Source organism: Acinonyx jubatus, chromosome F2, assembly GCF_027475565.1.
Source record: "Acinonyx jubatus isolate Ajub_Pintada_27869175 chromosome F2, VMU_Ajub_asm_v1.0, whole genome shotgun sequence".
Taxonomy (NCBI): domain Eukaryota; kingdom Metazoa; phylum Chordata; class Mammalia; order Carnivora; family Felidae; genus Acinonyx; species Acinonyx jubatus.
In genome coordinates this window covers 29805298-29828682 of record NC_069394.1, presented here as the reverse complement: position 1 = coordinate 29828682, position 23385 = coordinate 29805298, and the positions used below count along the sequence as shown (strand labels likewise).

The window sequence follows — 23385 nt, the reverse complement described above, 5'->3', positions numbered from 1 at the left end:
CTCGTGCAAGGTCTGATCTTGACAAGATGATCAATTGGATTAAAATATTGGCAGTGGCAATGGAAAGAAATTGTTGGATATGAAAGTTATTAAATAAAAACTTCAAATTATTCACTGTGAGCCTAGGGGACAGGGACTTTTCCTGATATTCTTTGCTCCCAGGCCTGTGCCTGGAGCAGATTTTACCTCAGGGGGCACAAGTGTACACCCAGGAACTATTTAAGGACTACTGAATTAAACAAGTAATAGGATTATATAACTGACAGGATGTGGGGGGGAAAGGAAGAAGGAAATATCAAGAGTGATTTCAGGACAGTTTGGACGGGAAAATTATTTCAGTAAAAGAAGCATTCAGTTTGGATACTTTGGGTCTCTGTCTTGTCAAAATTAACAATATGGACTTGGAATTTGAATTCAAGGGATAGATTAAAATAGAGTTGCAGGATGAATAAATAGGAGGACTGAAATCTTTGGAGTACATGGAATTTTTTTAACTGTTTTTTGAAGTTTATTTATTTATTTTGAGAGCAAGAGAGCATGGGAGGGGCAGAGAGAGAGGGAAAGAGAGAATTCTAGGCAGGCTTTGCACTGTCAGCGCAGAGTCCGATGTGGGGCTCGAACTCACAAACTGTGAGATCATGACCTGACCCAAAATCAAGAGCCACAAATGCACCTCTGGAGTACATGGAATTTCTAAGAGTGGGTAGACGAAAGAATGGAAGTAAGAGTAAGCCGCCTTTTCTTTTGGTAAGGCAATGCTTGTTTTCTACCCTAGAGGATGAGTTAACTGTTAGGGGGGAAAAATACATACATAAAATACATATATATATTTCCAGCGCATCCTTGTTTCAATCAAGCTGTGTGCTTTTTCATGTATTTAACTTACCTATTCTATAAAAAGAATATAGTAAATGTAAATCCAAACACTTAAAGATGGGCCTAGAAAGAAAATGAAAATACAAATCTCACATGGGAATGTGTGAGTGACAGTGTGCAGTAAGTATGGTGAAGCTTTAGTTGGCTGTTTAGGATATTTCGGCCTTCTCAAAACATGACCTCTTGAGTAAGAGTCGCCATCTTCAATGACTGCCTTTCATATCACAGGACAACGATCAAGAATTTAAATGAACCCATTGCTGCCAAAATGGTGGAATTTTGAGAGCACCCTCTAGAGACTAAGTAAATATAAAATAAGAGAGGAAAATCCTTTGACTTGACAATTAATACTACATCCAACCACCAATGGAGTTGTTAGATAGAAGTAAATGTATTTGAGATGGCTCTTGCCTAGCCCATTCTGGATTTTGTAAAAACCTGTTTCCAGACAGCTCACTGGCATCTTTCTTGTTAAAGTTTAACCAAAAGGTGGTGGTATTCTATACAAATGCTTACTTGTCCTCTACTATTACTGATATGTTTTGTAAAATAGATGTCTCAACATTATACATTATGAGAATCAAGTCATTAAGAATCAGGAAAAAAAATACCAGGCTTCATAGAGAAAATGTGAAATTTATAAGAAAACATCTTTAAGTAATGTGGAACATGACACAGTGTGTTAGAGTGTTTGTGTTTCTACCAGGAATCTTATGATACGTTCAGTATTGGAGACACAAAAATCTGAAGCAGCATTTCCATACTTGATTTGTACGTGGTCTTCTTATCATACTCGTGGTCTTCTTATCATACTGCCCATCTAAACATTCTAAAATTGATTAACATTTCTTTTTTTCTTATATAAACTTTTATTCCCCAGCCTTCTCAGGGAGGCCCTCCAGTTTACCACAGCAATTGGTGTAATCTGTGGGAAAAGAACACTGTCCTACATTCTAAGATACCCAGGTTTTAATTCAGATTCTATCCTAATCATAAAAATGGAAGAAACAAGCATTAATTGAACACACTAAGCCAAGATATATGTAATCTTGCTTAAATGTAAAGGTGATCCAATAAGGTAACACACTAAGCCAAGATATATGTAATCTTGCTTAAATGGCAAAGGTGACCCAATAAGGTAATTATCATTAGCCCCATTTTACAAATAGGGAAAGTGGAGGCTCAGGAAAGATATATAATCTAACCAAGGTCATTGACTAGCAGCTAGGATATAAATATTTTTTATTTTTTTTTGAGACAGAGAGAGACAGAGCATGAACGAGGGAGGGTCAGAATCCGAAACAGGCTCCAGGCTCTGAGCTGTCAGCACAGAGCCCGATGCGGGGCTTGAACTCACCGACCGCGAGATCATGACCTGAGCTGAAGTCGGCTGTCCAACCGACTGAGCCACCCAGGTGCCCCTAGGATATAAATATTTAAACTGACTTTGAAATCCCCAGTTCTTTCCATTATGTTAACTCCTATGACTACAAACCACTCATGTTTTTTGGTTGTTATTTGATACTATAGTTAGGGAAAAGCTACTAACAAGTTAAGAACTTTCTTCAGGATGTCGGGAAATATTTTTGTAGAAATCATTTTATTAGTTCACAGCATGAATTAGATGTGAAGTGTAGAGATCTGGAAGTGTATGTTCTCAGTGAGTACATTTTAATAATATTGGAATAAAGCTACATTGTGACATTGTTCAATGTTATACTTAAAGCTTAATATGAGGAAAGAAAGACTGAGTTACAACATATGATCCGTATCTGTAACTTATTTTTGTGCATTACCCGCCATTATTTTTCCTACAGGCTGCATTTCCAATGCTCTATAAGAATTTTAGTTTCCCCAATATTGTGTTTTCTCAGCCCAAATCTTTGACAGTCTCAGTCAAAATTCAATTGATACTGTGGGCTGATTTTTTCCCCCTAACTTTTTATTGAAACAGTCTATTTCTCTGGAATGGTTTAAGGCTGTTCTTACCATTTCCTGCTGGGTGGGACTTTTTCTTTTTCTTTTTTTTTTTTTTTTTTTTGCTATGCTGTTTGCTTAAACTATGAAACCATTTCAAGTAGACGTGTTTTATCATCCTTTTCCCCCTTTAGAGGAACCTCCCTATAATTTAAGGTTGTTAATAACCTCACCAAAGTGACATTTCTAATATTTACTTGTTTATTTTTGTCATTAGAAACACAGAATGAGGGACAGTGGTTTGTCATCAGTACTTCTAATTCCAACCTACAATGAGTTGTTGATAGTGTGTCCCTTCAGTAAAACTGTGTGTCATAAAAAGGGTATTTTAAGCATAAAAGTAAATAAGGCTAATAATTTTAAAAATATGTGAGAGAAATAGCTAATATGAAATAAGGCTACTAATGTCTTAAAATATAGGTCAGGTCATCCATTTAGGAGTTGAAAAACCAAACATATTTCCTAAAGTTGGTTTTGGAAAGCAGAAGGCATTAGGGTTAAATTAATGAAATGAGTATTTAGGACATGTATGTTATTATCTTCCTCATCACTGTTATTATCAAGGTACGTTAGCCACAGTAAGAATGTGGCATGTGTATCCATTTACACTTCATCATTAATTAAAGCAAGTGACATGCTCTTTGGGAACTTATCAATGAAACAGAACAAAAATGACAGGGACTCTATTAAGCCAACAAATACATTAGATCGTTGAAGATGAAGGAAAGAATGGACATCCATTCCCTTTCACATGCTGTTTTAGAAAATCATTCCAGTATTTTTCCTGCTTCATTACAGGGAGTTTCTTACTTTGAAATTCCCCTGCATGGGTATCCTGACTTGTTCTTAGTAAGTTACCATTACACTAGTCCCCCCACCTCCCCATCTGTGGTTTTGGCTTTTCTCTGTTTCAGTTGCCCACGGTTACCTGGAAGCAGATGATCTTCCTTCTGACATACCATCAGAAGACCAATGTCACAACCATACATCATTCACCTCAGTTCATCTTATGAAAGTAGGCATTTTTGTCATCTCACATTATCACAGAAAGAAGGGTGAATACAGTATGAGATATTTTGAGAGAGACCATATTGCATTCATGTTACTTTTATGACAGTACATTGTTATAATTGTTCTATTTTATTATTAGTTATTGTTGTTAATCTCTTACTGTGCTTAATTTATAAATGGAACTTTACCATAGGAAAGAACATAGAATATATATAGGATTCCATACTACCTGTGGTTTCAGGCATCCATCGGGGGTCTTGGAACATATCGCCTTCAGAAAAGAGGGATTACTTTAGCTGCATTCCTATATGAAAGCACATTAAATCTTCTTCCATACCTCGTAATCTAACCAGGTGTCCTTATAATGTTTTCACGTTCTAGACTTGCTGGGTCAAGATTGGGCACCCTGGAAAAACAATTCACGATGCAGGTTATACTGATGTGAGAGACTACCCTCTTCTCACATCATGTAACATATAATCTCCCCTTATTTGCAGAAATTGTACAGAAAGTACTGAACTGGTAGTCATTAAACTAAGGTTCTAGTTCTAAGCCCATTTCTAACTTAAGAGGCCACTCTTGGAAGTCACTTGGTCTCTCTGGGTCTCAGTTCCCAACCAGTAAAATAAGGGACTGTAGCATATATTGTCTCTAAGATGTCCTCCAGATGTAAGACTTTAACAAGACCTATAAAATCTGTATTTAATGCCAGAATCCAATTGGAATAACTTTAAATTTACTAAATAAATACTGAGCACTAGCAAGGGGTCTGCAATACACCTGTTGAGCAACATTTTGAAACTCTCTAAACCATGTGACCTTTACTAAAAATCAGGGCATTGTACAATTTTCTTTATCCTACTAGCAAAGAAGCCATGAGAATGAGTAAAATTCCTAGTTACAAAACTGCTGAGAATTTTTTGGAAATCATCTTCAGTAAATATGCAGTATAGCTACCTATTAGAATGATTAATATACATCCTAAATAAACATGCTAAGAGAGCTACTACTTTGAAGGAAGAAAGTAAGTCAAGTGAAAAACCATTTGTCCATTGTACATATATACCACATCTTCTTTATCTATTCATCAGTGGATGAATATTTGAGCTCTTTCCATAATTTGGCTATTGTTGATAGTGCTAAACATGGGGGTGCATGTGACACTTTGAATAAGCATTTTTGTATCCTCTGGATAAATTCTTAGTGGTGCAATTGCTGTATTGTAGGGCAATGAAAAAGAATGAAATCTTGCCATTTGCAACAATATGGATGGAACTAGAGTATATTATATTAAGCAAAATAAGTCCGAGAAAGACAGATATCATATGATTTCACTCGTATGTGGAATTTGAAAAACTCAACAGATGAACATAGGGGGAGGGAAAAACAAAATAAAAACAGAGAGGGAGGCAAACCGTAAGAGACTCTTAAACACAGAGAACAAACTGAGGGTTGCTGGAGGGGATGGGTTAAATGGGTGATGGGCATTCAGGAGGGCACTTTTTGGGATGAGCACTGGGTGTCATATATAAGAGATGAATCACTGGGTTCTATTCCTGAAGCCAAGATGACACTGTATGTTATCTAACTTGAATTAAAAAATTTTTTTTTGATGGATGTTTAAGTAGACTTGTGGCGTTCGTTTTGCAATACATACAGATATCGAGTCATTATGTTGTACACCCAAAACTAACATAATGTTTTATGTTATACCTCAATTTAAAAAAGGAAAAAAAGCACGAGAAACCATTTTATTTTCTTTTAGACAAGCCCCAAATATTTTTCTCATCTATTTTTAAAATTAAGAATAGGGAATACTGCCTAATTGTCAATACATTTAAAAACTAGTAAAGAGAGGCAGAGATTAGAAAGGAAATGAAAAATGAACATGGAGGGAAAAAATGAGAAAAAGAAAGAAAGGGATTCACAGACTGACAGAGAAATAGACAAGCCAGAAGATAAGGACCAACAAAAGGGGGACTTTTACAGACATTAAGTGGACAGGCAAAGACAGACAGACACTCAACAAATGGAACATTAGTCATCTACAAGGAAGGTTTTCATGGAGAAATAGCTTAATCAATGGCTTTTAACAAAGCAGATTTCATAAACATAGTAGTTTTAAGCAACCATGGGCATATGGGGAATGATAACCTCTTTGGCACCAATTTCTGGGCTGACGGAAGAGGAATTGAAGACTGCATCAGAGATTTCCCAATGTTATTTCAATTAAAATGAACTTCTTCAATGGGCACTCCCTACACTATTGTAAAATGAGAGTAACCAAGTAGAAATTGGTGCCTCATCTAGAAAGAGGAGGAGAAAAATTTAGGACAGAATAAAAGACAATTTTAAAAAAGTATTTTGTTCTTCGTGGGAAAACAATTTATAATTTTTCATGAAAGTTATTTATTTACAAATCCTTTAAATAATGTGTGACAACTGCTAACATCCATCTCTTTTCATATTATTATTATTCATTCAAAATAAAATATTTCTGAAATTAAGGAATTAATTGCTTTTTTTTAGGTGTTATAGATGAGAGCATAATTGTTATTTTAAAAATATCCTCATCACTTGGAGATATAGTAGACATATATGAGTGAAATGACATGATTTCCTCCAATATAATCTGTCAAAAATGTGGGGGGGTTAAAGATAAAACAAGTGGCAGAATCTTGCTAATAACTGAATCTGGGAGATGTGTATGTACAGGATCATGCATTTTCTATTTTTGTATATATTTGAGATTTTCTACAATAAAAAAATAAAGTCTCTTTTTTTTTTTTGAAACTGAGTCAACTATTGCACTGTGTTTGGAAAAAGTAGCTAGATGAATACACGATATCTCACCTTTAGGGTGTCATGAAATACTCAAGGATTTTTTGTTACCAAAATTTCTTTGGCTCCTACTTCTGTTTCAGTGATTTCTGCAACTTTATTCTTCATCATTATCTAAGTTTTATTTTCAGAACAGCTGAACTGTATTTTTTATGAATTTCCACTTCAGAAATACAGGAAGTCTTAAGAAATGGATGAGAACCAGGTACTTGGTGTACAGTTTTCCATTGTGTTTTATTTAACCCAAGTCCCAGATTCTAAAAGCAGAAGTGGAAGTGTCTTAATGCCTTGGGTAAAGATGTCTCAATTGTTCCATGAGAAAGCTGGAGAAAGAGTTGCGTTTGGAAGCCTTGCTTTGGCTATCACCTGAGACTGGTATCCTAGAAGTACAGTGTGCTCAGCCTCTTGGAGGAGAGGAATGCTTGCCTCTTACTCACACACGGCTTTATTTGCAAGTTGAAGTCTCAGAGGAGACTGCCTGTCTAACCAGCTGCAGAATGTGTATGTGATGATTGCATCTGTTGCCATGGAAACTGAAATATAACCGATAAACTACACACCCCAAACAGATTAACATTGACTTAGAAAAACTATGTAGGGTTATTACAAAATGTATGATAAAACATCTCTTTACTGTACCTCCCTCTTTAAAATGATAGCTTATGAAGTAGGATTTTCAGAGAAATCATTCTCCCTAGCTGAGTTTGTGGTGGTAGCAAGATTATTGCTGAATAAATCCTTAAAGTAGTATAAAATAACTGCACATGAGAGCAGATGGATGAATGGTTTAAATACATAAGGGTAATGATAGAGTTATGAACTACTATGAGTCCCAGAAATCCAGGCCCAAATGTGTTTGAACATGATAAAAATATAATTGATTTTTATTTTAACATGATTTACTGTTTCAAAGATGTATTATCTATTGTCTTGTTGTTGAACTTATATTAACCTAAACTTAATAATAGCTACCACTTATTCAGCAGTTACTCATGATAAAAAATGGTAGATACAGAGAACTAATAATTGATGTCTTAAGAACATTATTTGGTTGAAATGGGGATTTTTTTCCCCTGGAATGTGGCTATCATACCTAAATTGCTGAGATTGGTCATTTGGGGAAACTGAAAAATTATGAAATGATAATTATTTAGATATCATACAATTAGCAAAACTTATTTTGGGGGGATCAAGGGAATTACAATCATTTGATAATAACAATAAATTGTAAAAAAATTTTCCTAACAAAAATAATCAATGGTATTATATACTAAGGGAAAAAAGCAAACACTGGAATTGCACTTGACCATTTTTGGATTTTCATTGTGTAATGAATTTGTTCTGGATTAGGAATTTTAAAAAACAATCTTGCAAGTTACACAGAGCAAGAGGACAACTTACAGAGGATGGGTCTGTTTCCTGGAAATTTTGAAGTTTGTTTTGCCATCTTTTAAGTCAAAGGAAGACTGGAAGATTTGTTTCCCCATTTGTTGCTCTGAATATTTATTGGAAAGGGAAGGTTCTTTTGGAGACAACTGAAACAAAGTTCCAATGTTCTAAATTTTGTCTTTGGAAATGATTCATAGCTTCTAACATAGGACCTTGTAATGATTTGTATGTGGATGTATGGAATGTTCATCGCCTAGGAATGGTGATAGCTGGATCCTCATCTATTCTCTGTCCTGCCATTACTTGGCTATGGATCTCAGACATTTCTGGCCCACAGTTTTCTCATCTGTCAGATCTCAGTAGGAGGTGCCAAATAATCTGTAACATTCCTTTTAATTCTAATTAGAATCAAAATTCATGCTAATGTTTCTGGCTGACTCAACCCTAATCTATAATTCCTTTCTCCCTAATCATTTTCTGGTATTGAGCCAGGGGTAAGCATGTACCCAGTTCTAACCAATTAAGTGTTAATGGCTGAGATTTCAGGAAAGCTCTTTAAAAGGATATATTGGGCTGGAATGATCATTTGGGCCTTTTGAACCTGTCCCCTTTTTGACTGAAAAAAATGCAATGCATAGGGTGTAGCAGCCATCTTAATGACCATGTGGTGACAAGCAAAACTGCAGGGATGGCAGAAGTGGAGAGATGAAAAGAATGTGTATCCCTAATGAGAAGCTGTGCCAGCCTTGGACTGCCTGTATCTGGATTTTTTGCTATATGGGGAGAATAAACCCACTGTTTAAGCCACTGTGGTACGATTTACCATTATTTGCAGAATTTATGCCTAAATGATATAGCTTAATGCAACAAATAAAATGAAAATGCCCGAATTGAAGTTTCCTTGTGAAGGATACAGAGATCACTACCATGATTGCCTCTCTCAAAGAGCTTCTAAGTAGAAGTCAAAAGACGAACACTCAACTGGCCACGATACCAGTCAGAATGCATTAAGAAGGGATACAGTACCAACATTTTCAGCAAGATGAAGATTTGATTTTAGGGAACCATGTGGGGAAATCAGGCATAGAGCCTTAAAAAGATATATTTTAGTATTCTTAGAAGTTTATGCTGCTTCCTAATTACATTAATAATTAAATTATTAATATAGAAGTAATAACTGCACATTAAGCTATGATCACTTTTTTTATGCCAAGCTAACAATTGTGTGTCATATGGTTTGGCTTGACTTTCAATGGAACATTTTATGATCAGGTAACCCATTTCCTTCTCTTTGATCAGCTACTGGTTTATGCAACTATTCCCAGTGTCCTAATAATTTGCTGTTTGAAAAAGTATGGACTAAAGCCAATGCCTGTCTTCCTTCTTCTTATACACATTTCTCTACTACTCTGATGCTACCCTGACCCTACCCTACTGTCCCAAATCTTTTCCCAGCCTGTGTAACCTGATAAGTGATTCAACACAGATGAGTTAACCAATAAAAATGGCTTAAGATGCTACTAGTGTTCCCTCGTGTTAGTGCTTTTATAGCATCTAGTGCATAATTCCTGATCACATTTTAGAGTCATCAGGGAAACTTTTAAAAAGACCAAATGCAGGGGTGCCTAGGTGGCTCAGTGGGTTAAGCAGTCAACTTTGGCTCAGGTCATGATCTCGCAGTTGGTGAGTTCTAGCCCTGCATTGGGCTTTGTGCTGACAGCTCAGAGCCTGGAACCTGCTTCAGATTCTGTGTCTCCTTCTCTCTCTGTCCCTCTACTGCTCATGCTCTCTCTCTCCCATTCTCTCTCTCTCAAAAATAAATAAACTTAAAACAATTTTTTAAAATACCAAATGCATGAGCCCTCCCATCCAAGCCAATTTGAATCTAATTAGTCTGCAGTGATACAGGAATTGGTAGGTTTAAAAGCACTTCAGTTGCTTTTAATGGATGATTGAGTTTAAGAACCAGGAGTCTAACCTACATCCAAGACATGTATCCACCAGGTGCCTTACATTGCAAGTTTCTCTAAAAAGCTACTCTCAGCCTTGTGGGATTAGATGACCAAAACACAAGTCATTTTGTCCAGGGGTTAAAAAAAAGTTTGTTGAAAGAATCCTGCATTTTCTCAGCAAAACCACAGGGAGTGGGATCTCTTTAGGGCCTGCACCCAGTATCAGAAAAGCTGACAGGAACCAGGCAGTGGTTCGCCCGCCCCTTCCTCTCTTACTGCCTCTCTCTCTCTTTTTCTCACAAACTGCTGCTTCTCTGCAGATTTGGTTTATTCTTATCTCCCTCTGGCCATCCCCAGACATTTGGTCCATTCTGCTCTTTCTGCAACCCAGCTCTCTCTGCCTTCCCAGCTATGAAGGAAAATACTATGGCTACTCAAGGTCACTACATAGATTTGTGCCCTGCACCTGAAACTGCATTTACCTAGAAGGCTGCCCTTTTCTTATATGAACAAAATAGTCCCTCCGGAGGGACATGGCCTCAAGGTACATCACTACGGGTGGCCCCAGCTTCTCCCTTTAAAAGACAGAGGCTCCTTTCTTACAAGTACCTGGTCTCTGAGATGCTCTGGCCCAGCATAGTTAAGTGCCCATTCTGATCTACTCACCTATGCTCTGAGACACAGGCTATTATGGCAGAAACATAGCTACAGAGGATTCATCCCTACATGGGGGAAAGGGGAACTTATTCAAAAAGGAACCATTTACGAGGTGGGAAGTTAACTGAAAAGGTCTACCTAATCCCTCAAAGAACTACCTTCTGAATATGAGAGATGTCTAAAATGTTAAATGTCTCTCAGAAGCCCTCTGTCAGTGGAATAAGCACGTAGGAAAAAACCAGAGGTCTTTCCTGACTGGTGTGTTCCGGGAAAGCATTATGGAAGGGATATAATTTTTATACACAATGTAGGGAAAGAGGCAGCCCAGACAGGCAGACAGAGTATACTGAACAAAGGCATGAGGTGAGGATGGCAACCATTTCAGACTGATTGGACTGTAGGATTTAAAGTGTAGTGTGTGATGAAGTTAAGGCGAGATTGTGGAGATTTTTGAAAGTCAGGGTAAGGAGAAAGGATATCTTCTAGAAAATGTAAGATTTTTGAGCAAGGGAAATAAATAATCAGATGAGTATTTTAGGAAAGTTGATCTTTTCTAAAGTGCCTGTAATAACTAAAGAGGAGAACATATGCAAGTAGATGAGTGGATCAAATAAGAGGCAAGATGGGGTCTAATCTAGGTTGGTGGCAGTAAGAACAAAAAATAAAGACAAGACATTCTTGAGGACCATGGGGATTTCAGGCAGCATGCCAGGGGCAAGGAGAGACATATTTGGATTAGGAAGCATATTCCAGTGCTGTGGCCACATACATGTATGGTAAAGTCAGATCCAACAAGTTACTTTTTAAGGAACCCTACTGTATTTATTTATTTCACTTCACTCATTCCATCATTCACTCACTCAACAAACATTTACTGAGTACCTGATTTGATCAAACATTATAAGAGAAGGTGGCTCAGATAAGATGAATAAGGCTGGTCTCTTCTGATGAGGATGTGGACATGAAAACAATGAATGAGAAGACACTGTGAGAAGTGCCACATTACCTCATAGGACTGCTGGGAAGATTAAATGAGATCACGTCTGTAAAATGCTTAGTTAGGCACAGTGCCTGGTACCTAGTAAGCACTCAACAAATAGTAACTTAACTATTATTCCACATAAAATCCCCTGAGAGCAAAAAGAAGGAGTGATGAACTGCTTCAGGATATTGAGGACAGCTTCGAGAGGAGGTGAGATCATTGACCAGGCAGAGGCAAAGTTGGGCATTCTAGATGAAAGGGCCCACATGAGAAAAAGCATGGTGTGTTCTGAGAAGATGGATATGGGATTTGTATTTATTTATTTTTTAACAGTTTTTCTAATGTTTATTTTTCATTATTTTGAGAGACAGAGAGAGAGCAAGCATGTGAGCAAGTTGGGGAGGGCGAGAGAGGGGGAGAGAGGATCTGAAGTGGGCTCTGTGCTGACAGCAGAGAGCCTGATGTGAGGCTTGAACTCACAAACCATGAGATCATGACCTGGACCAAAGTCAGACACTTAACCAACTGAGCCACTCAGGCGCCCCACAGGATTTGTATTCAGTAGTGGCAGGTAAGCTGGGCCTCCTTTTAGGTGGCCTTGATGCCCAGCAAAGTCTAGATTTTCTATTTTAGGCAATCAGAAGCAAAGATTGGATTTCATGCAGATAGAAAGGGTAAGCAGACTCCTTATTAGAAAGATCACTATAGGGGCAGTTAGGGAGATGGACAAGGGGTAGGAAGTGAGAATAGGTCAGAGAAAAGAAATTAGTAGGCTACTTAAATTGTTCAGGCAAGTCATTTGAAGTAAGAGGCAAGATGGTCACAGTAGAAATGGAGTAGCTGAAAAAAATGGTAACCTTTCTTTTACATTAACAATTTTGTTTTGATAAAGCATTTTATGAAACATTTTTAACAATCCATATATTTCTAAAGCTCTAAAAGTTTATGACATTATGTTTGAAAATTTATCTAATTCAAAATGTATTACATTTTTATCAGCTATTCCAATGTTAATCTCTTCTAAAACAGAAAGACCATGCTTTAGGGAAAACACAATAAAACTTTCACAGTTGTAATATCCATGATAACATCATAGGTTGGATTACTTGCAAATATACTGTTCAAAAATAACCTCATGCAAACATTTAAAAACAATTTATTTTGAGAGAGCATGTGCATGTGCAAGTGAGCATGAGCAGGAGAGGGGCAGCGGGAGAAGCAGAGACTCTTAATCTCTGTGCTGGGCATGGAGCATGAAGCCGGGCTCATGTCACAACAGTGAGATCATGACCTGAGCTGAAATCAAGAGTTGGATGCTAAACCAAATGAGCTACCCAGGTGCTCTGAGAACATCCTTTTCTTACTGCATTACCTGAGAACCAATCAGGTGCATAGACCTCCGTCATGCCTAGGGGCATCAGTGACTTTCCAGGTTGATAAATTGCTTAAGGCTTATCTTCCTGACAACTGGAAAAGGTTACAGAACTCTCTGAGGTCTTATTCCTGCACTTCTTGTGTCCAGTCAATGCCCACTCATTGAAAATCAAATTAACCAAAAATTTCAAATGATTTGTTTTTTCTAGTCTTTATATGTGATTACTCATCTTTATAATAAATGCCACCAAGAAGTTTAAAACCCTGTATTTCATTTTAAAACAAAAAAAATTCCTCTATTCCATTTGCTATTATTTTACTATCTTTTTACTTTTTAAATTAGAGAGAGAGAGAGAGAGAGCCTGAATGAGTGGGGGAGAGGGACAGAGGGAGTGAGAGAGAATCTTAAGCAGTCTCCACACTCAGCGCGGAGCTCTATGTGGGGCTCAATCCCACAACCCTGGGATCATGACCCCAGCTAAAATCAAGAGTTGGACGCTCAACCAACTGACCACCCAGGCACCCTTTACTGTCGTTTTAAACTAAACTTCTAATTTTGAGGTAATTGTAGATTCACATGCCCTTGTGAGAAATAATATAAGAAAATCCCTTGTACCCTTCCCCAGTTCCGCCAGTGGTAACATCTTGCAAAACTATAGTACAATATGACAAGCAGGATCTTGACATTGATAGTGTAAGTATCTTCCTGGACTCTCTTTCTATTCCATTGATCTATCCATCTTTTTCTCCATCAGTACCCTATTGCCTTGATTACTATAGCTATATAATGACCCCAATATCAGGAACCGTGATTCCTCATACTTTATTCTTCTTTTTCAAGATTGTTTTAGGTATTCTAGGGCTTCATTTTAGTATATTTCATAATAACATATTTCTTTAAAAAATAGAAATCCAGGTATACTACATACAGCAAATCCTATTAACAAGAATATGAAGTTAGTTATTAATATGTCATCCATCACAATTCTGAATAAGCAAGAATTTACTTTAAGTCCTGGCTTTAAGGTGAAGTTACCACAACATAGATTATAAAAGCAAAGTTGTGGAATATTCTCTGTGGGCATTTAAAAACCATTTATTCCTATCTATATGGAAATACCATGAATATTTCAGGTCTAATACTTCTAATCTATTCATTCTTTAAAATAATTTTAAATGCTACAAGTTCTAATATGTTAAGCCAATGGGGTGTTATGTAAAATGTTCTGTTTCATCGACCTTTAGTTATATTTACCTACCTATAACCTTTATAAAGCAATAAATAACTGCAAGCACAGGATGTGGACAAATCCCCAAACTAGCTTGTTGAAATGCAACTTTGTCTCTAAAGGTTCTGCTGTGCCATTTACCTTTAGAGAAGAAAGGAGCAAAAGACAAACAAAAGCTTCAGCAAATTGATGCACAGAAATTAAATGTACTTAAGGGTGGTGGATTTATTTTTAGTCATGAGAATGGATAGTCTCACCGGGGGTGTGCTCTCATAATTGCCTGTTATCAAATGGGTCAGGATACAGGAGATAAATCTGCAAACTACTGAATACGCTTTCCAACTTTTGAATTTCAGAAGCAATCATATTGTAAAATTTTATACAACATTCTCTAATCCATAGTACTCCTAATTTCTTTTTGAGGTAGAAGGAATTTTTCATTTTCTTCTAGACAATTGATTAAAATAGTTGTGCTGTCTTCAAACAAGAAAACAGGCTTTTAAAAAGGTAATCTTTTATTATTGAAAAATGAAGTCTAACCCTATCAGAAATCACTGTAGCATGTAATCAAAAGAAACAAATATAAAGTAAAAATATCACCATCATATGTAATGCATTGCTATTTAGCTAATGAGTTCTTTAAGCAAGAAGAGAAAATGGGGCGCCTGGGTGGTTCAGTCGGTTAAGCGTCCAACTTCGGCTTAGGTAATAATCTAGCCATTCTGAGTTCTGAGCTAAGAGCTCAGAGCCTGGAGCCTGTTTCAGGTTCTGTGTCTCCCTCTTTCTCTCTGCCCCTTCCCCCCTCACACTGTCTCTCTCTCTCTCTCTCTCTCTCTCTCTCTCTGTCTCTGTCTCTCTCAAAAAATAAATGAATAAATAAATAAATAAACATTAAAAAAATTTTAAACAAGAAGAGCTTTTTTGAAAATTTGCATATTCAATGAATTTATTGAAATACAATTGATATAAAAAACTACACATTTTCAAAGTATATTAAAACAATGTAAGTTTTGACACGTGCATACCCTTTTGAAACCACACCACAAGCACTGTAATAAACATATTTGTTACCCCCGAAAGTTTTCTTGTGTCTTTTTCTAATCCCTCCTACCTCCCTTACTCCAGTCTAGGTAACCACTGGTCTGCTTTTTGTCACTATATATTAGTTTGCATTTTCTACAATTTTATATAAATGGAATCATACAGCATGTATTTGGTTTTCTCTTGGCTGCTTTTACCCAGCATAATTATTCTGAGGTTTATCCATGCTGCACATATAACAGTTTGTTACTTTTTATTTGTTGAAAAGATTACTTTATCTCCGGTGAATTGCCTTTGCACTTTTGTCAAAAATCAGTTGTCTGGACACGTGTGGGCCTATATCTGGGCTCTCTATTCTCTTTCATTATCTATCTTTATGCAAATATATCACTTAATTACTGTAGTTTTATAATAAGTCTTGAAATCAGACAGTATTTGTCCTCTTTGTTTTTTTTTCTTCAGTTGGAGACTCAGACAACCGAGGTGTCATAACAGAGAATAGCTGTGTTCTTGTCTTTTTCTTTCTATCTTTCTATCTTTCTTTCTTTCTTCCTTTCTTAAGTCTCTCAGTTCTACTCTGTTTTGAGAAGCTGAGATAAAAAAAATCTAGTTCAAGATGGTTCTGTGAAGGATATGTTCTGTGAAGGAAATATGGTAATGCTTTAATTACCACTCCACTTGTATCTTGGACTTTGTTGAATACAGACCATGTTTCAATTATTGTGGCTGAGATTTACATCAATCCAGTTCTTGATAAATGCTAGCTATTGTAGTATAGGTAAGTGAAAAGTATGTGCTGACTATAACTTCCAAAAGACATCTTGGTCTTTTGAGTCCTTGATCCATTTAGAAGGAATCTGGAGTGAGTTTTCGTGAAAAACGCTATTTAAAAATTCGACAGAACTGGGTGCCTGGGTGGCTGAGTTGGTTGAGTGGCCGACTTTGGCTCATTTCATGATCTCACAGTTTGTGAGTTCGAGCCCCATGTTGGGCTCTGTGCTGACAGCTCAGAGCCTGGAGCCTGCTTCGGCTTCTGTGTCTCCCTCTCTCTCTGACCCTACCTCGCTCACACTCTGTCTCTCTCTCTTTCGCAAAAAATAAGTAAACATTAAAAAAAATATAAAAATTCAACAGAACTAAGAACTATTGTCTACCATGGAATGATATGTCTATAGATGAGAAACATATCTAATCTTATTATCCAATTTCCCGCAACAATCCTCATGCTTTCAGCCTGACCATCTGCTTGAGACCATACTGAGATATGATAAATCAGCTGTTTGTATGATTTTTTCAGTATTTACTCACAATTCTGGAGGATTTTTCTTTCTATTTTTTTCTTTCTTTTCTTCCTCCCAAAACTGAGATTCTCAACATGCCATACCTCAGTTGGGTTGGGAAAGTTATGCATAGGAAATTTGTTTGAAGTGAGATAACATTACAACCAAGGGCTCAGCTTTGGATTCAGGGAAACTGGGTTTAAATATTGATTATACTTTGTGATAATTACTTGCCCTTGATTATGTTATCAAATATCTCTCCAGTTTATCATCTGGAAATGGAGGATAATATGGCATTTGGATTTTTACAAATATTATGTTAGATAATTATAAAACACTTAGGCCATGTGTACCTGAGTCAGGTATTGCCGTAAACTAGGTCAGTGGTTCTAAAACTTGTCTGTACATTAGGATCCTCTAGAGACCTTTAAAAAATTTCCAAGCTCAGGCCGCACATCTGACCCATTAAATCACAATGTTTTGGGATGGAACACTAACCCGTAGGTCGTTTTGTAGCTCACCAGGAGAATCCAGTGTGTATACAACTTGGGAACCACTGCACTAGGTGATTTACATAAACTATCATATTTAATTTTACAACTCTCTGAGTTGTGCTTTCATTTCTTTTTTTTTATAGGTAAGAAAACTGAGGTTCACGATGACTGTTATGACTGTTGATGAAGGTTATCCAGCAAATACAGCTTGAGGGATTCAAACCCAGATCTGTCTAACTTCACAATCTCTACTTTTAACTACTTCACTATATTTATGCAAGCAAGGTTCTTAGAGAATCCTAAATTTAACTAAGGAAAAAAAATCCACACACACAGCAGAGATTGATTGCAAATATCTGGCCCGGACCTAGGAATAAAGCAATGGGGGAATTGGGAACAACATTTCATTGCCATTTGTGAAGGAGTCTACCATAACCACTAATATAATCTTAAAAAAACCAGTGAGGATTCCTGAAGAAGGTTTCACCATCATATATCATGGACTTAACCTGTAGATTATACACCAGAGCTTGATACATGCTTTACTTTTTTCCAGTCTTTGTAGTAGTCAAAGTCAAAGCCACTAGTTAGAGCTTCTACCCAATGTTTCCCTGAGAATAATTCCCAGATGTACTTCATTTACAATGGCCAAGATAACCTGATGACTAGTTTCTGGAACAACACTCTGCTTGCTATAAAATGCATTCTGACAGGCATGTATTTTTTTTCTCTACACACCTCATTTAGGACATAGATGAATCAACATCACAGTTCTAATGGGAACACTACAAAAGGTTTTGGTATCTAAGTGGCAGATGGCTCTGGCCATCACCATTAGCTATTGGCTCTTCCATGCTTATAAACAAGTTACAAGAACTGAGCAAAAATGACACTTCTGCATACATGATGACATAATTATGGGTGTAGACTTAATCTTAGAGAAGAATCCCAAAAGTTTATGTCAGTACAAACTAAAGACACTACCATAAGGGATATTTTTAATATTTCTCTACTCCCACAATAATTGCAAAGAACTCAAAGACATTTGACAGTAATTTTATAATTGTGAGAACTTTCTGCTTAACTACAGTATTCTTCAGTCCTACCTGGCACGTTAGGCTAAGGACTCTCCAGAATTCATCAATTGAAACAACAGTAGTTTGTATTCAGTGTAATATGGTGATTGAAACCAAGAAGTAAATAGTACTTTGACATTCTGAAAAGTGTTTTCCCACCAGAAAGCTCCAATACCGCCAGATGTTATTTTCTTATGGGCAATAAAGTACTTCAACAGGGTTGATTTTTTTAAAGTTGAGATTTTTCTGTTTTTTTTTTTTCCAAAGGGAAACTAGCTTTATTTTCATGTTATAATTACAAAACTAGTGTCATATGATACAGACAGGTGTAATGAGGAAAGAAATCATCTGAAAGTTCATTAGTGATAACCTCTAGGTATGTGGATTTCTCTCCCTCCCTCTGTCTCCTATAATCTATTAATCTGTCAAAAAACAATGCACTAAATGCACATGTATGGAAAAAATTAGATATTAGAGAATGGACATAAAATGAAAAGCAGAATTCCCTCCTCCACCCCTAAATCAGTTTTCCCCAGGTTAAATGTTTATGTTTTACTGCTAGTTTTTGAGTTTTCAACTTTGGATATTCTCTGTTGATTCCCAGCTATAAAGGGTGAGTATTTAGTCTACTTAGGTTATTTGCTACTTGTTTTTCCTTCATACCAGTTTTAATAATCTTATTGTTACTTTGATTTGTATTGGTTACTGAGTGACTTTAAATATTATACTGAAATTCCTATTGCCTATTCCATTTGACTATCAAGTCTTTCTCTTCACTCTTCATGTTAGTAAGATGATACCAACACCACTATCCAAACTTCTATCTCTGCCACCATTTTTTTTTTTTTGAGTAGACTTCATACCCAGTGCAGAGCTCAACATGGGGCTTGAATTCTGAGATCAAGACCTGAGCTGAGATCAAGAATTGGGTGCTTAACCAACTGAGCCACCCATCCAGGTGCCCCTCTGCTGCCCATTTTTAAAACTCAACTTCTGTACTTTTGCAGTGTCAACATTTATGATATTTATATTTCTGCACGACAAAATGCAACTAAAATTAAAAGGTCTGTTAAAAATCATATTGCCATTGCATGTGAGCTGTGTAATACAGTTCCACTAGGCTTTGATAGTGAGTATGTGATTTACATTTTCCATTTTCTTAAAGGTGTCTTTGGATGAACAGAATTTTCTAATCTTGATAAAGTCCAATATGTCTTTACTTTCTTTTATGGTTACTGCTTTTTTATGTAAAAAGAAATTCTTGCCTACTGCATTATTGAAAAGATATTCTTTATGTTTCCTTCCAAGGATTTTATGGTTTGGTTTTTATTTTTAGGTTTATAATCCACCTCAGGTTATTTTTTTCATATGTTGTGATGTGCAAGTCAGGATATATAGATATCCAGTTGTTCTAGCATCATTTGTTGAAAATATTTTCTTTTCCCCATTGAATTTCTGGCATTTTGGTCAATTGACTGAATATATATGGGGGGAGGTCTATTTATAGATTCTCTACTCAGTTCAATCAATCCATTTGTCTTTTTTTATGCCAATAACACATTATCTTAATTGCTACAGCTTTATAATAAGTCTTAGAATAAGGTAGTTCTAAGTCCTCCAACTTCTCTTTTCTTTTTCAGGATTAATTTGGCTGTTTTGGTCCTTTGTATTTCCATATAACAGTTAATATTAGACTATCAATTTCCATTAAAAAAGCATTCTAAGTTGGAAGTATACTGATTCTATGGATCATTTTTAGGTGGAATGACATCTTTACAATATCATCCTGCAATGATGTACACAAAGTATTTCTCTACTTATTAGGCTTTTTTCCCCTGCAGACTTGTAGTTTTCTAACTAGAGAGCTTTTATACCTTTTTAAAAAATTTATTCTTAGGTATTTAATGTTTTTTATACTATTATGAGGGGTATTAATTTTTAAATGTTATTTCCAATTGTTTATTGAAATAGTATAGAAATACTGACTTTATATCCTAGAAACTTGCTGAATTCACTTACTGGACTTAATAGATGTTTGGAGAATCATGTGGAATCATGTTGTCTGTGAATAAGGCAGTTTCATTTCTGCTTTTCTAATCTTTATCCTCCATTACCCATTTCTTTATATGTTATATTCATCTTTTCTTGTAGACTTTTAAACGTATTTATCAGGGTTATTTTAAAATCTCTCTCTGCCAACTCTAACACCTAGGTCCTTTGTTGGTCTCTTTCTATTGACTATAAAGTCACATTTTCCCATTTCTAATAATTTTTTTATTGTTATGCTGTGGGTAATATATTGGAGACTCTGGATCTTCCTCTGAAAAGTATTGAGTTTTGCTCTAGCAGGTAGTTAAATTATAGACAGATCAACTTTAACTTGGGGAAGCTTGGTTTTCACTTCTTTAGGACAGATTTATACTTTAGTTTTGGTGATGCAATCTTTATTCCTAACTTCATGGAAAGCCCAAGGTGTTTACCAAGGCCGCACACCCAGTTGGATTTCAGCATCTAAAATCTTACTAGCAGTGAGCAGCAGCTAAAATCTCTGCTCAGCTCTTAGAGCTTTCCCCAGCCTCCTTCTGCGAGGCTCCTTAGATTGTCAATGGCTCATTTACAGGCAGTCAGCCAACAATTTGAGGGGAGTTTATATGTAGATTTCAGGGCTTCTCACTCAGTAGCACCTACTTTTAGGGGATTTCACCCTAGATTTAGCTGCTCAGACAGACCTAAACTCAGTTCTCTAAATTCTTAGGCCAATAAGATTGGCTTTCTTCCAGAGTTCTGTCTTCCCATGCTGCACATACTGAAGAGGGAGAAGGGCCATTTTTATAGATATGTTATTTAGGGTTAAATAGATACAGGAAATCTGACTGGGGCATACTGCCAACCTACAGTCTTACCAAAATTTTCCCATTTTTCTTAATAAATCTGTTCCAACTCTGATTGAATAATTTGTAAAAGTTCTTTTCGTCCTGCTATTATCATCAAAACAAAATTATGCTTTAAAAAATTTTTTTTTCATTTAAATTCATAATTACCAAAAATTGGGTTTCTTATACAACTGGTGATACAGAAGTAGAATGAGATTGAGGATCAGGAGATCAAGTGTGTGTGGGTTTTTTTTTTTTTTGTTTTGTTTTTTTTTTTGCTGCTTTTCCACCAATCAGCTGTGTATATTAGCATTAGGGAACCACTAAATCATTCTGTTCTTCAGTTTTGTGTTTCGACAAAAGCTAAGAGTGGATAAGTACTGTTTAAGGATGATTCTAATTAGATCCTATATACATATGTGCATACACACACATATATAGACAAATTACTTAAGAATCTGAGTTTCGAAAAAGCCTCTAAGATAAATTTTTGTTTATAAAGATTTTTTATATCTTACTAATCAGTATATCATGTCACCAAATATAAGTGACAGCTATGACAAGAGAATTGCAAGAATATAAGAGCATTTATTTTATTTTTCCTCCTGGATCTTTTTAGGCTAGAGCTGGCAAAACAATCTTCCCTTTTAATTGATAAAAGTATTAGATAATTTCTTAAAATGATTATATACATGATATTCTTAATTTACAATTAAAAACTAAAACTATTTCATTTTTAATGGAAAGTATTTAATCATTAAGATTTTGAAAAATGTGGGAGTTGCTGGGCTAGCTCAGTCAGTTTACATATCTGACTTTGGCTCAGGTCATGATCTCACGGTTTGAGGGTTGAGCCCCCTGTCCGGCTCTGTGCCGACAGCTCAGAGCCTGCAGCCTGCTTTAGATTCTGAGTCTTTCTATCTCTCAATCTCTCTCTCCCTCTGTCTGCCTCTCCCCCACTTGTGCTCTCCCTCTCTCTCAAAAATAAATAAACATTAAAAAAATGTTAAAAAAAAGATTTTGAAAAATGTGCCATAAAAGCCGAGTGTTGTCTTCAATATGAAGCTCTGTTATTAAACATCTATAAACTTCTTTTTGGAAATTGTATGATTTTAGTGGAAAACCATTAAAACATCAAAAATCTGTAAACCTAAGAGTTTTACTTCTAACTACTGTCCTTTCTCTGTGTGATCCAACAATATAATGGGACTCACATGTTTTCTTTGACACTTCACTAATTCAATTCAATTCAACCTAAATATCAGAGAAGTATGTGGGATTGTAAACTTAAAAATTAATATTGAACAGTGTTTCTATGAACTCTGCAGATTATTTAATATTAACATTAAGTATTACCTCACTCTGTGTCTAAAGTTAACCTATTTCATCAGAAATTATTGATAGGAATAATGTACTTTTAGTTACACAGTCTATATTCCTAGGGTCAGTGCCCTTCCTTCCCAAACATAGAGGCAGACAACTTCAATGAGCCTACACTTCTATCAATCTTTACGTTTTTACACCATTCACATTGTTTGTTCAAACGGTCACCTCCTTGTAAAGGCCAACTGCCTTCTTCTTACTCCTCATCAAAAGTATTACTATAAGGAAACTTAAGCTGGCTTGCTAGCTGTTTGTTTTTCCATTTTAAATTTCTGCATATTTTGAGTTTTTATCCAAGATATGCATGCACATAGTTAACTTAAATCATTCTATAAAACAAGACTTTCCCTCTCCCTTAGTGCTCCTCCATTTTTTAATTTCCAGAGGCAACCATTTGATATTTTTGCTGTTTTTAACTTATCTGCATATTTGTAAACAACATGGCTTTACTGCTACATCTTAGTCTATCAAGTTTAGATATTATTTCATGTCCTCTTCCTTGAAATGAGGATTTAGCATTCATTTTTGTTTGAAACAATTCATCCTACTGCCTGTCTCTATCCCCCCACCCCCAAATATATTTCCCCTCCCCCAAATATAGTTATATCATGTTTAGTTATGTCAATATTCAATGATTGAATAAGTAGTTAAACAACATTTCCTGCTGAGCCACATACTATATTGGGATTATTTTTACTTTCCTTTTATTACTAACCAAAGGATTATACTACTATAATAAGGTTACTACTAACCAAAGGATTATATATGTAAAATCACTAATTAAAGAAAAAGAAAAGAAGACAATGTACGCTAATAAAAAGAAAGTGAAAATAATATGTATGTACATACATATGTGTGTGTGTGTATGTATATATAATTTAATATATTCTTAAATTTCAACCACTTTTAGTTGTTTATATCCCTCTAAATACATTCAGACATATTAGGTA

General features: G+C 35.9%; 1 protein-coding gene across 1 annotated transcript in view; it reads right to left on the bottom strand.

The window, feature by feature from the left end:
* Positions 1 to 4234, bottom strand: part of EIF3E (eukaryotic translation initiation factor 3 subunit E) — a 91777-nt gene extending 87543 nt beyond the window's left edge. Inside the window, exon 1 of the mRNA XM_053208695.1 lies at positions 4094 to 4234. The gene's annotated coding sequence lies outside the window, so the exon portion shown is untranslated. The remainder of the gene's footprint in view (positions 1 to 4093) is intronic.
* Between the last annotated feature and the right edge of the window lie 19151 nt (positions 4235 to 23385).